This window comes from Cupressus sempervirens, chromosome 3, assembly GCF_028749045.1.
Source record: "Cupressus sempervirens isolate cs-2001-9-10 chromosome 3, ASM2874904v1, whole genome shotgun sequence".
Taxonomy (NCBI): Eukaryota; Viridiplantae; Streptophyta; class Pinopsida; order Cupressales; family Cupressaceae; genus Cupressus; species Cupressus sempervirens.
Window position 1 is genome coordinate 1,108,613,026 of NC_143120.1, and position 10,468 is coordinate 1,108,623,493.

Below are 10,468 nucleotides of genomic sequence, written 5' to 3' on the forward strand. Positions count from 1 at the left end.
TTGTAATAAATTTGAACCGATTGATATTATATCTGAAATGCACAACTGAATGTTAGGTTTGTTATATGCACTTGAATTAAAATACCTGGTAAGGTACGTCATTCTCAATTTGTAACTCCAGTTAACACCAGTTAAAATATCTGGTAAGGTACATCATTCTCGATTTGTGGAGTTATTAAATTGAACATAGTTGTTAACTCCAGTTAACTTCTTAAAATTGCGGTCTTTCAATATGTAGATATATTTACTTTTTAATTTTTGCTATAATCTAGGAAAAACGGCAAAATACAGTAATTATTTATTTTAATAAATTAGCTGAAATTAATATTGAAGATTTAGCGTCATTATTTATTTTAATAAATCAGGTGAAATTAATATTGAAGATTCATTTTTACCGTACTCTATATAGATGGTATCTAGTTATATATAATTCGTGTGAGAATTTATGTGCCCGTAAAATCTGTACAGATCGTAAGAAAAGATAATTTCAGGGGTAAGTGTGATGAAACAATTGTTCCAAGCAGAACGCAATAGTCTTTAACAACTGAGATTAATGATTAGAAGGGGATAAGAGAACTAAACTTAAAACAAAATTATTTTTAAGGAAAAATTGGAAATTTACCATCTAAATGTTTTGAAGTTACTTTTTCGAGTGGTTTTTCTGTTATGTATTTGTATTTTTGTTTAATTTCTTGTTAGAAAATGTAAATTCAATTCTTGTTATTTTAATCCTGATGAAGGGTGCTTCCCTTAGAGAATAAAAATGGAGAAACAACAACAATTTGATAGAGCAACATGTGAGCTTATCATTTCCACAAAGTGTGAATTATAGAATTTAGGATTACAATATGTAAATCTACATAGGTGCCTTATTTACAATAATCTGTAAGACATTGCGAATATCCTCCAGAACTGCCCTAGACAAAGGACACTAAACCCTAACTTTTGAGACCGGCCAAGAATATGTTATAAGATAGAACTACCATCAGGAAATGCTGCACCGTTCGATTTAGTCTCATGTTTGCTTCGCTTCAAATTCTTCATATCAAGCCATTTCTGCCTACAATTTGGATCTAATTCGGGATTCATCTACCAATGTCGGCAGGCCCTTAGCAGTCCCATCGTACCTTACTGAACAAGGGACAAGGAAAGTTGCAATCCGTCTGCTTACAATTCGGGAGACGAGAAAAAAAATCTTCAACAAGGATGATAGGACCATGTAAAACAATTAAATATTCAATATCTTTGTAACTACTACATACTTGTTGAGTTTAACAAGTACTTTAAAAGTATTAAAAAACTTGTATTCGCCCCATGTGCTCTTTCCATTAAATGTCGACAGCCCCTTGCCAACCTCATCAGAAATGGCAGAATTAAGTGTCTCTTGCCAGTCCCATAAAAAATGGCAGAATTAAGTGTTCTTCAACCCGTTTGGCCGAATGGACAACTTCTCATCAAGTTGAACCGCTGCCCATCCAGTTTGAGTCAGACCTATTGTGCTTTGTTTGATATGGTGCACAACTGGTTTTGCAAAGGCTTTCGATTTAATAAGATCTGAGTTGTTCACAGGAAACATGCAAATCATTGCTTCTCCTCTTCTACATACTTCTTCCTATCCTCTCAACTTGTCACTTGATATCATCACCACCTTGCTGGTGTCCCTTCTCCACATAAATTTCCAGTACGCACAGGTGTAATTGCATATCTGCAGCGCAGTGTTGTTGGCTGCTCAGTTCGGCTACAGATAGGATAAATACGACGGCAAATATCAACAAAGGATTGGAAGCATGTACAGTGTCCAGAACTACCAAGTAATTTTAAAGATGAACTCTACCAAGTAATTTTAAAGATAAAACAACGCATGGGAAGCGGATGTACTACTGTTAAATGCTTCTGGTAAGTTTATATTCCTCTCCTCAAATGTTTATATTTTCAGGCGGTTAATTTGAGAAGCTATTTTTTGGGAAATAATATTGCATGCATTTCTGATTGTCCCTTTGTTAAATGCTTATACTGTCGATGAAATTCTTTATAATTTCTGTGAGGTTATTAGTCCCTGCCTATGTATAGGTTCATTAGACCCTTTCTTATTAATTTTTACCAGGAAAAAATCAGGTATTCTATAGTATAAAATATTTTTTTTTACACTAATTTCTATTTTCTTATTGGCTCATACCACTTTTGCTGGGGTAAAATAAAAATTCAGTCCAAAAAATAACAAAAATTAAACTCTAGAGTCTTCCTCACCCTTCTAGTATCCTTCAGTATAAATTTTCTGAAAAAGGCGTGCAAAATGGAAAGATTGTGCAACGATTTTGCTGCTATCGACGACAAAAATAGTGTGCATCTGCACGTATTTGCCTCTAGAATATAAAATACCAATATATAAATCTTAGAAAGTTCTTATTAAGAAATTCTGGAACTGGATGGGTTGGTGTACTGGAGATTTTTAGAATTTGCAGAAAACGCTATCACATCTACAATTTTTACCTGTTCAAGAAAAAGATTTAGACTGTCTTGTTTGTAACAGAGATAAATTTCAATGAAATCATCAACCACACTAAAATATCTGGGGCACAATCTTGACTACAGACTTGAATAGGAGCCCATACAATCTAATAGATAACAATCCAAGTAGATGAATAAAAGGAAAGATGTCACCAAACTTTAATTGTTCTCTGGTACTCACAGTTGAACACTACAGAGGTGAGTCTTGCTACAAATAACTGGATGGAAACATAAGCAAAAAATAAAGAAAACTAGAAGGGTTTCTATTTGCTGGTTTTGCACTTGATTCGATCTTCATTGCTTTGGTTGGAAACATGTTCAACGACCTCCTCTGTGTTGAACACAAGGCATTCGAGATCACATTCATTTTGGAACTCGAATTTATCTAATCGGTCTTCATGTTGCTACTGAGATTATAAGCTCTTTGACCTAATCCACAGAGTCATTGTCTATCAGTGGACGGTCAAATGGTTTGCAACTTTTTAACTGAGAGTTAGATCAGATGGGCAATGCAAGAAGCGAAACCAAATTCCCACTTTATTGCTTGATCTCTGAGCTCATATCAGATCTGAGATCTGAGATCAATAGCCATGCCCACCTGCATGCCCTGTTGATCTCCATCATTACTACTTACAACCCCCCTAAAGCACTCTTAAAATGAAAAACTGATAATAATAACGTTAAATAGTGTGCTTTCTCAAAGAAGATCCTCATCCATTGTCAGCTTCTCCCTACCTATTTTATTATCGTAAGGACAACCATGCGGTCCATTCCCAAAAATATTCTTTCCTCTCAGAAAGTCATCCCATACTTCAAAGAAAATCTATGCTGAAATAGTATGTGTGCCCCTTCAAACCAGAAAAAAATTGTGGAAGAACACCATCGAATATGCCTTAAGAACAGTGTGATCCTTGTCGCATTTGAGAAAACACAATTTGTGGCATCAATATGGATATGGATATAGCTCCAGTGTCTCTATATATGGCTTTTCTATTAGGTAGTGCCAGGAAGGGGTGTTGCTTACTCTCCTGCATTAGCCGCCTTTTCTCTTGTTGCCTTTGCTTTCTATGTCTTCAATACTGTGGGTCATCCATATCGATATGGACATGCTTATTGGTCCATTAAAGGCGCTGCTTAAGCTATAAGATCTGTGGGGTGGGTAATCAATTGCCTAAACCTTTGCTAGCGCGGGATCTCTGCAAGGGTATGAGGACTTAATTGCATAGATTGACGACAATGACTTCATGTTGCCGCCAGTTATGGACAATTCCAGAGTTTCATGCCACATATGCTATAACTATTTAGCATCCGTACATAGTACATGTAATTTGTCAACAATCTAAGATGACTACAAGGATCAAAATAATGAAATGCTTATTGATTCTGAAAGAAACAATTTGTTGGAAGCATAAATGAAACTTAATTTTTCCTTTCTACCACTTCACATCAACCAAGATCTTTGTTCAATTTAATTTTACATTGATTTTGAATCCCCACATAACATATACAAATTCATAGGATATTGTGTTCAGACGAAATTCAGAGGGACGAAAGAGAGAAAAAAATTATGCAATCACAATTTTCGACTACCATAAATCCATCTGTCAAAATAATTAATTACTTCTTTTTTCTATTAAAAAAAGTTACACGCACTATTTAAAAACTATTTAATTTTAAAATAATATATTTAATTAATAATTTCTATTTTTCTAGTTCAAACTATTATTATGAATATTAAAAAAAAAAAAACTTTTATTGATAGCAAAAGGCAGGGACTCAAGCTCGATATCAAATAGCTCTTGTTGTTTGAGTTCCTAGTGGGTTCTTTGATAATTGATCTTGATATTTTGATACGTTTCCATGCTCCCAACTTTCTCCGCTTCTTTTGAAGGGTTTTTGCTAAAATAATGCATAGTTCGTATTTATATCAGCCTAACATAGGCCTTAAAGATGACCTAGAATAAGATTTGTTCAATGTTGACTTTAGTTGCAAGTGTGCTGTTTAATTTTTTGTCATAATTGAAAATGGGAAGAAATAAATGTAGAGTTTGAATAAAATTTAAATCCCTCTTTGGTGACAAGGGCCTTTAAAATCATTGCCATTGAGGATGGCATCTTTTATTAGGTTGATTGATGTTCACTTAAGCTATTTCTGTTCTCTTGCTTTTGAAAAAATATAGTTTTTTCTATTTTCTCTCTTGTTCATCTATTGCGCCATTCACCAAAGTTATTTTCCAACAAGTCATTTCAATTAATCTAGATTCTACAATAACTATGCATGTTTTGGATTTCATAATAATATAATTCTAAGCATGAGTAGAGAATGCAAGCCATGGGATAGTAAATAGAGAACAATAAAGATTGTATTCAAACAAATGTAAAATGGATGTATTACAAATGATTACAATGTACCTATTGCACACTAAGGTCTGATTGCTAGTATTTTATTACACTTTATTACATAGAATTGACTCAAGACAATTTAAAATTTATACTTTTAGATGACCCACTTCTGGAGACCATAACTAACGAACCATTGAACTGATGCGCTATTATAACCCCATTTCGAAATCCTTAGCTAAAGTTCTACAATTGACTTCCTTTGAACAACATACCATCCTAGATTATGAAATCCAACCACTTCGTCATGTCAAGTTGTTGGTACCCAATATAGACCCAATGATTAAAATTTTTAGTATGGAATCTTGAACCTCTTTGAATTCAGGTTCAAAGCAGTTCAAAGTGGTTCGAAGTAGTTCAAATTTTCTCATGTAGGTTCAATGGTTTATTTTGATTTATTTTGGTTCAAATGGTTCGAGGCAAGTCAATCTATAGGTTCGAGCTCATGTTTTAGATTTCATTTAGCCGCTCATTCTCTGCAATATTCAAGTTCAAATTTGAAGCTCGGAGGTCATGATTTGGAGATCTGAATCAATTTAAGAGGAAAGTTTAGATTCAGTTTTAAAATTCAAACTCATAGTTCAAATACAAATTTTGAGGTGTAAGTTCTTCGGTGCAGTTTCTAAAAAACACGATCGCCGGGTTAGTTCTTAGTATTTTGATGCTAAGGCACTGATCAAGTTGGGAAGAAGGTGAAAGGCTCAGGTGGAGATACCCCAAGTTATCTTACTGAAGTTATGTAAGGCATAGGATAAAGCTTATCATAATGCTCCTCACAAGCTGATACATTGGATAAGTTAATGGGGGTCCTTATCCAAAGAAAAGTGACATATATGATTAGACTCACTGGGGCAAGAAACTTCCTTTGCAAATATGTTTTGGAAATCAGATATAAGGGAAATACTACAGGTGTTCGAAGGCCTCAGGCTTCATGCTCACCATCTTCCAAGATGCAGACTTGAAAATTAAATCCACGTGATCCATCAATTTAAGGAATGAATTCAAAGTTGTGTGGAATCCTAACTAATTAATAGCTTTGAAACTACACAGATGACACATTGAGTATTTGTTGACAAGTTCTTATAACTAGTGAGGATCCATTAAAAATATTAGAGCAACTACGGAGTGATAGCAATCATTTGATGCAATTACCAGGTGAAGTTGATACCAACATGAGCACCCAACACCTCATCCATGGTTATATTCGGGTCTAATTGAAAGTGATTCAAATGCATAAAGGCAGGTTTGACATAATCCTGTGACAAACTTGAGAGAGTCATAATTCCATGGTTAATACAGAGGTATCTACCTTATATCACGCTCACGGGAGTGTCGATTCTATTGTCAAGAAAGCTAGTTGCGAATTGTTTGACCAAAATAAGAATGAGCCAAACATCAATGCAAAATTATTATCAATTGGATCATAGGAGACAACTTGGAAGGACACCACCTGGGGAAGTGTTAAACAAAAAGGAAATCATCGACAGTGCACGGTGGACGAGGAACGTAGCATGGAAATTATGGGTTGAGGATGCACATCGGGCAATTGACTCTTGACAGAACTCCAAAGTCCGGTTTGAGCAACAATATCCAATTTGCACCCATAGTGATTTATTGATGTTCAAAGGTTCTTCTTGACTACAATGCATGAGTGTGAACATGTGTTGGAAAAGGCATTGGTCTATCAAAGGATTCAACTAACAATCAAGACAATCAAATCCCATTGTTAGGAAACGTAGAGAATGGAGGCGAAATGTTTGACAGAATGTCTGTCAGTCACCGTGCCATTCCAAGATATGAGTTTCACATCATCGACACGTTCAACATGAGGAAGACCTGCCAACTGTTGTCGCAATGCAATTATCCCCATGATGACTGACTCCATAGCATGAAAAATTCGAAATGATGTGGTCTAGTCATAACGCCAAGTGTTGAATAAGAATGTGGGAGTAGGGATGGTGCACATGGATTGTTTGTCAAAATGTCGATGTGCTAGGAATCAGAAGAATGTCACAGTCAGGTGACCACACCCGATTCAAAAGGCAAGGATGGAGACACTTTGGCTCAGTGCGCAATGACCCTACCATCACCAATCAAAATGGGTAAAACTCGAAAATCCAAAGTGCTTTCATATGTGAATCCTGAGGCTCGGGTTGCAAATATGAAAGGAGAAATCTTAAAAGAAATGGACAATTAGAGAGAGTTCGAGCATGATGATCCTCGCATAAAACTGAAACACGAAGAAGAACATTCCCTCATTGATTACCATTTCAGACTTAATCAGGAATTTTGAGAAAATCAAGATTATAGTGCTTGTTATAATTGGGTTTTCTGGTCTAATTTTTCGTAATCATAGCTGATATCTTGTTGTATGATAAAGTGGTATTCAAATATTTTAATTCAAAGACAACGTTATAATAAAGTAAAATGAAATCACAGGAAAGAGAAGGGTCATGAAGATTAAAGAATAGGTGAGCATAAGAAAAATGATCTCAAGATTCAGTTATAAAACTGAATGGGTAGTTGCTCGTGGAGTGACTCGTGACTATTTATGGTGGAAGCATCGAGTAGTTTTGAGTTCCAGTCTTTTGGCTTTCAAAGGTAGACTTGGTGCTGTGAATAGAGAGTCAAAAATAGCAGAAAGAGAGCAGGGGCAAATGTATTTTTCTATAGATTTTGTGCTCAAGGAGGATATATAATTCTCTAAACGAATAATCAATGTGTATCAAGGGGCAGACTTTTCTTTGTTCTATTACTTTTAGAGGAAGAGATTTTTAGTATACCAGAACTTTGGGTTTTTGTATTAGCTTTTTGGTTAATGTTAATTTGCGAGTTAGCTTAATTGTCTCTAAATGCAGTCTTGATGCACACAATTGTTTTCACAATTATTATTCAAACTTTAGGCTGTGTTATTCATATGTTCGGAGAGAATGATTCGTCTTTCTTTCTCCATTTCTTCTTTAATGTAAGCATCAGGTAAATGAGCTTTGTATCATTTGCTTTTTTGTTTTCTTGTAGTTAATCAATTTCTTCGCATCTACGTCGTGTTTATGAGTGGATGTTTGTATACCTTTTGTGCTTTCTAGTTAAAAGCATTCATATTTGTATTTTTGTGAATTCATTGTAAATTATACACGGGGAGCTATAGCCCGATAAATTTAGAGGGCATTTACGCTTTTCAATAAAGTGACCCAACTGTTGATGCATATTCAGTCTTCCTATCTGGGCTTTTTGGGGTTAATTTGTATGTTTTTCTTTGGAGGACAATCTGTTCAGTAACACAAGTGTAACAAGTTCTGTACAAACTTTCCAAGCCATACCAAAATCAGGATCCTCCTGATACAAGTTCTTGAGTTCCTTGAACCCAACCACCTTAATCTACATCTCTATTAGCAAAAATTGTCTTCTACTAAGAGCATCTGCAACTCTGTTAAACTTCCCACTCCTATGTTTCAAAACAAATGTATTTCTTTGACTATTCAAATATTGCAAAGCTTGATATACAAAAAACCTCTTTAACAAGAAGATAGTGTCTCCACTTCTTCAACGCCTAAACTATAACATAAAATTAATGATTATAAACATAATGCTTTCCTTTGGCATCATTCATCTTTTCAATGAAATAAGAAACATGTCTACCTCTTGACTCTAAAGAGCTCCTATTGTAGTACCATTAGAGTCTACTTGAAACACCTTATTAAAATCTAGAAGTGGTAAAACAGGTTGTTCTATAACTTTTTATTTCAACAAATTAAAATTTTGATGTGCTCCTACAGTCTACTTAAATTCTTTCCTATCCCCTCTCATTGTTTCAGTCAATGGCCCACAAATACTGCTAAACATCCTCTAAAAACTAGCCAGTCTATGAAAAAATATTTTTTCATTCACACTCCTTGGAGTATGCCATTCAAGGATAGTCTTCACTTTCTCAGTGTCTATTTTTAGACCTTCTGTTGAAATAAAAAATCTTATGTACACCAACTCCTTCACAAAAGTACACTTCTTCAGGTTTATCAACAACTTTTCTTCCCTCAACTTCTCAAACACCTTACGAATATGTATTATGTGCTCCTCTAATGTTTTAATAAAGATCAAAATATCATTTAGGTAAACAATGACAAACTTCCCTGAACTTTTTTAGTACCTCATTCATGAGCCACACGAAAGTGCTTGGTGCATTGGGTAGCCAAAAAGACATGACTAACCAATCACATAATCATTCTCTTATCTTGAAGGAAGTCTTCCACTCATCTCCTTCTCTAGTGCGAATATGATGGTACTCACTCTTTAGATCTATCTTTGTAAAATACATAGCTCTGGTCAAACAATCCATGATATCATCCATATGGGGTAGTGTAAATTTGTACTTGATTGTGATCTTGTTCATGGTGCGAGAATATGTGTACATCCTCCATTCTCCGCTCTTCTTTGGTACTAATATTGTTAGTACAACACATGGACTCAAACTCTCTCGAATCAACCCCTTCTGCAACAACTCATGCACTTGTTTGTTTAACTCTTCACTTCTTACTAGTGTCATTGTGTGGCCTACCTTGTTTGGAAAACTTGCTCCTAGAATCAAGTCCATCTAGTGAACGATCTTCCTCACAGGGGGTAATCCATCAGGTATATTATTGGATACACTATCAGGAAACTCTTCCAAAAAATTCGCAACCTTTGTGCCTCCTCTACTTCCTCTTTACAATCTTTTGGAATTACAACAAAAGACATGCTCACACCTCATACCATCAACAAAACATACTCTAGCAACACTACATACCTTTTCTTCTTTGTCCTTCAGTAGCTTCAACTTATGTTGCATTCCGTCCTTTGGTAGGGTGTAGGCATTTGCACGCCCATCAGACACACTATGCCTATCACATTGCACCTCATCTTGGTAGCTTCCAATCTTGAACCTCACTAGGCACATTGCTCATTGACCCTAACCTTGTGGTCATCTTGCACCCAAGTAATACAATATGGATGTGGGTGTTTCTACCTCTTGAGTTTAACTCCATGACCATCTTTTTTGACCCCTGATTGTTATTACTTCCACTATTAATGATCACATCACAACACTTATCTTCACATTTGCACCTTTTGTGAAATAAGCTCCTCCTTTGACTAGGTTCATTCTCACCACCCAACACAACTCTTATGTCAACTAGGACTTCTCTTCTTTTGAAATCTTACAAATGTGATGATTTGACATCTTCATCAACATGTACAACTCTAGCCTGACCTTTGGTTCTCCTCCACATCCCGCCTTAGCACCGAGGACATTCAAATGCCCTATGCCCTTCTTCTCCACAGTGAAAACATGTTCCACAAAAACCTTCTCTTCTAGATCCTTTCCCTCTTCCCCTTCCTCCCTAATCTCTATTATTTTGATTATGGAAATGATTATTTCCCCTCTAATTCTGATTGCTATTGCTAGCCTCATCTTTCTTCTTTGGATCTTCATTTCGGCCTCCATAAGACCTTTTGCTAAATCTTTCACCATGACCTCTATCACCATTCTTGTTATCAAACTTCTTGTTCAACATTTTCTAAACTCTTA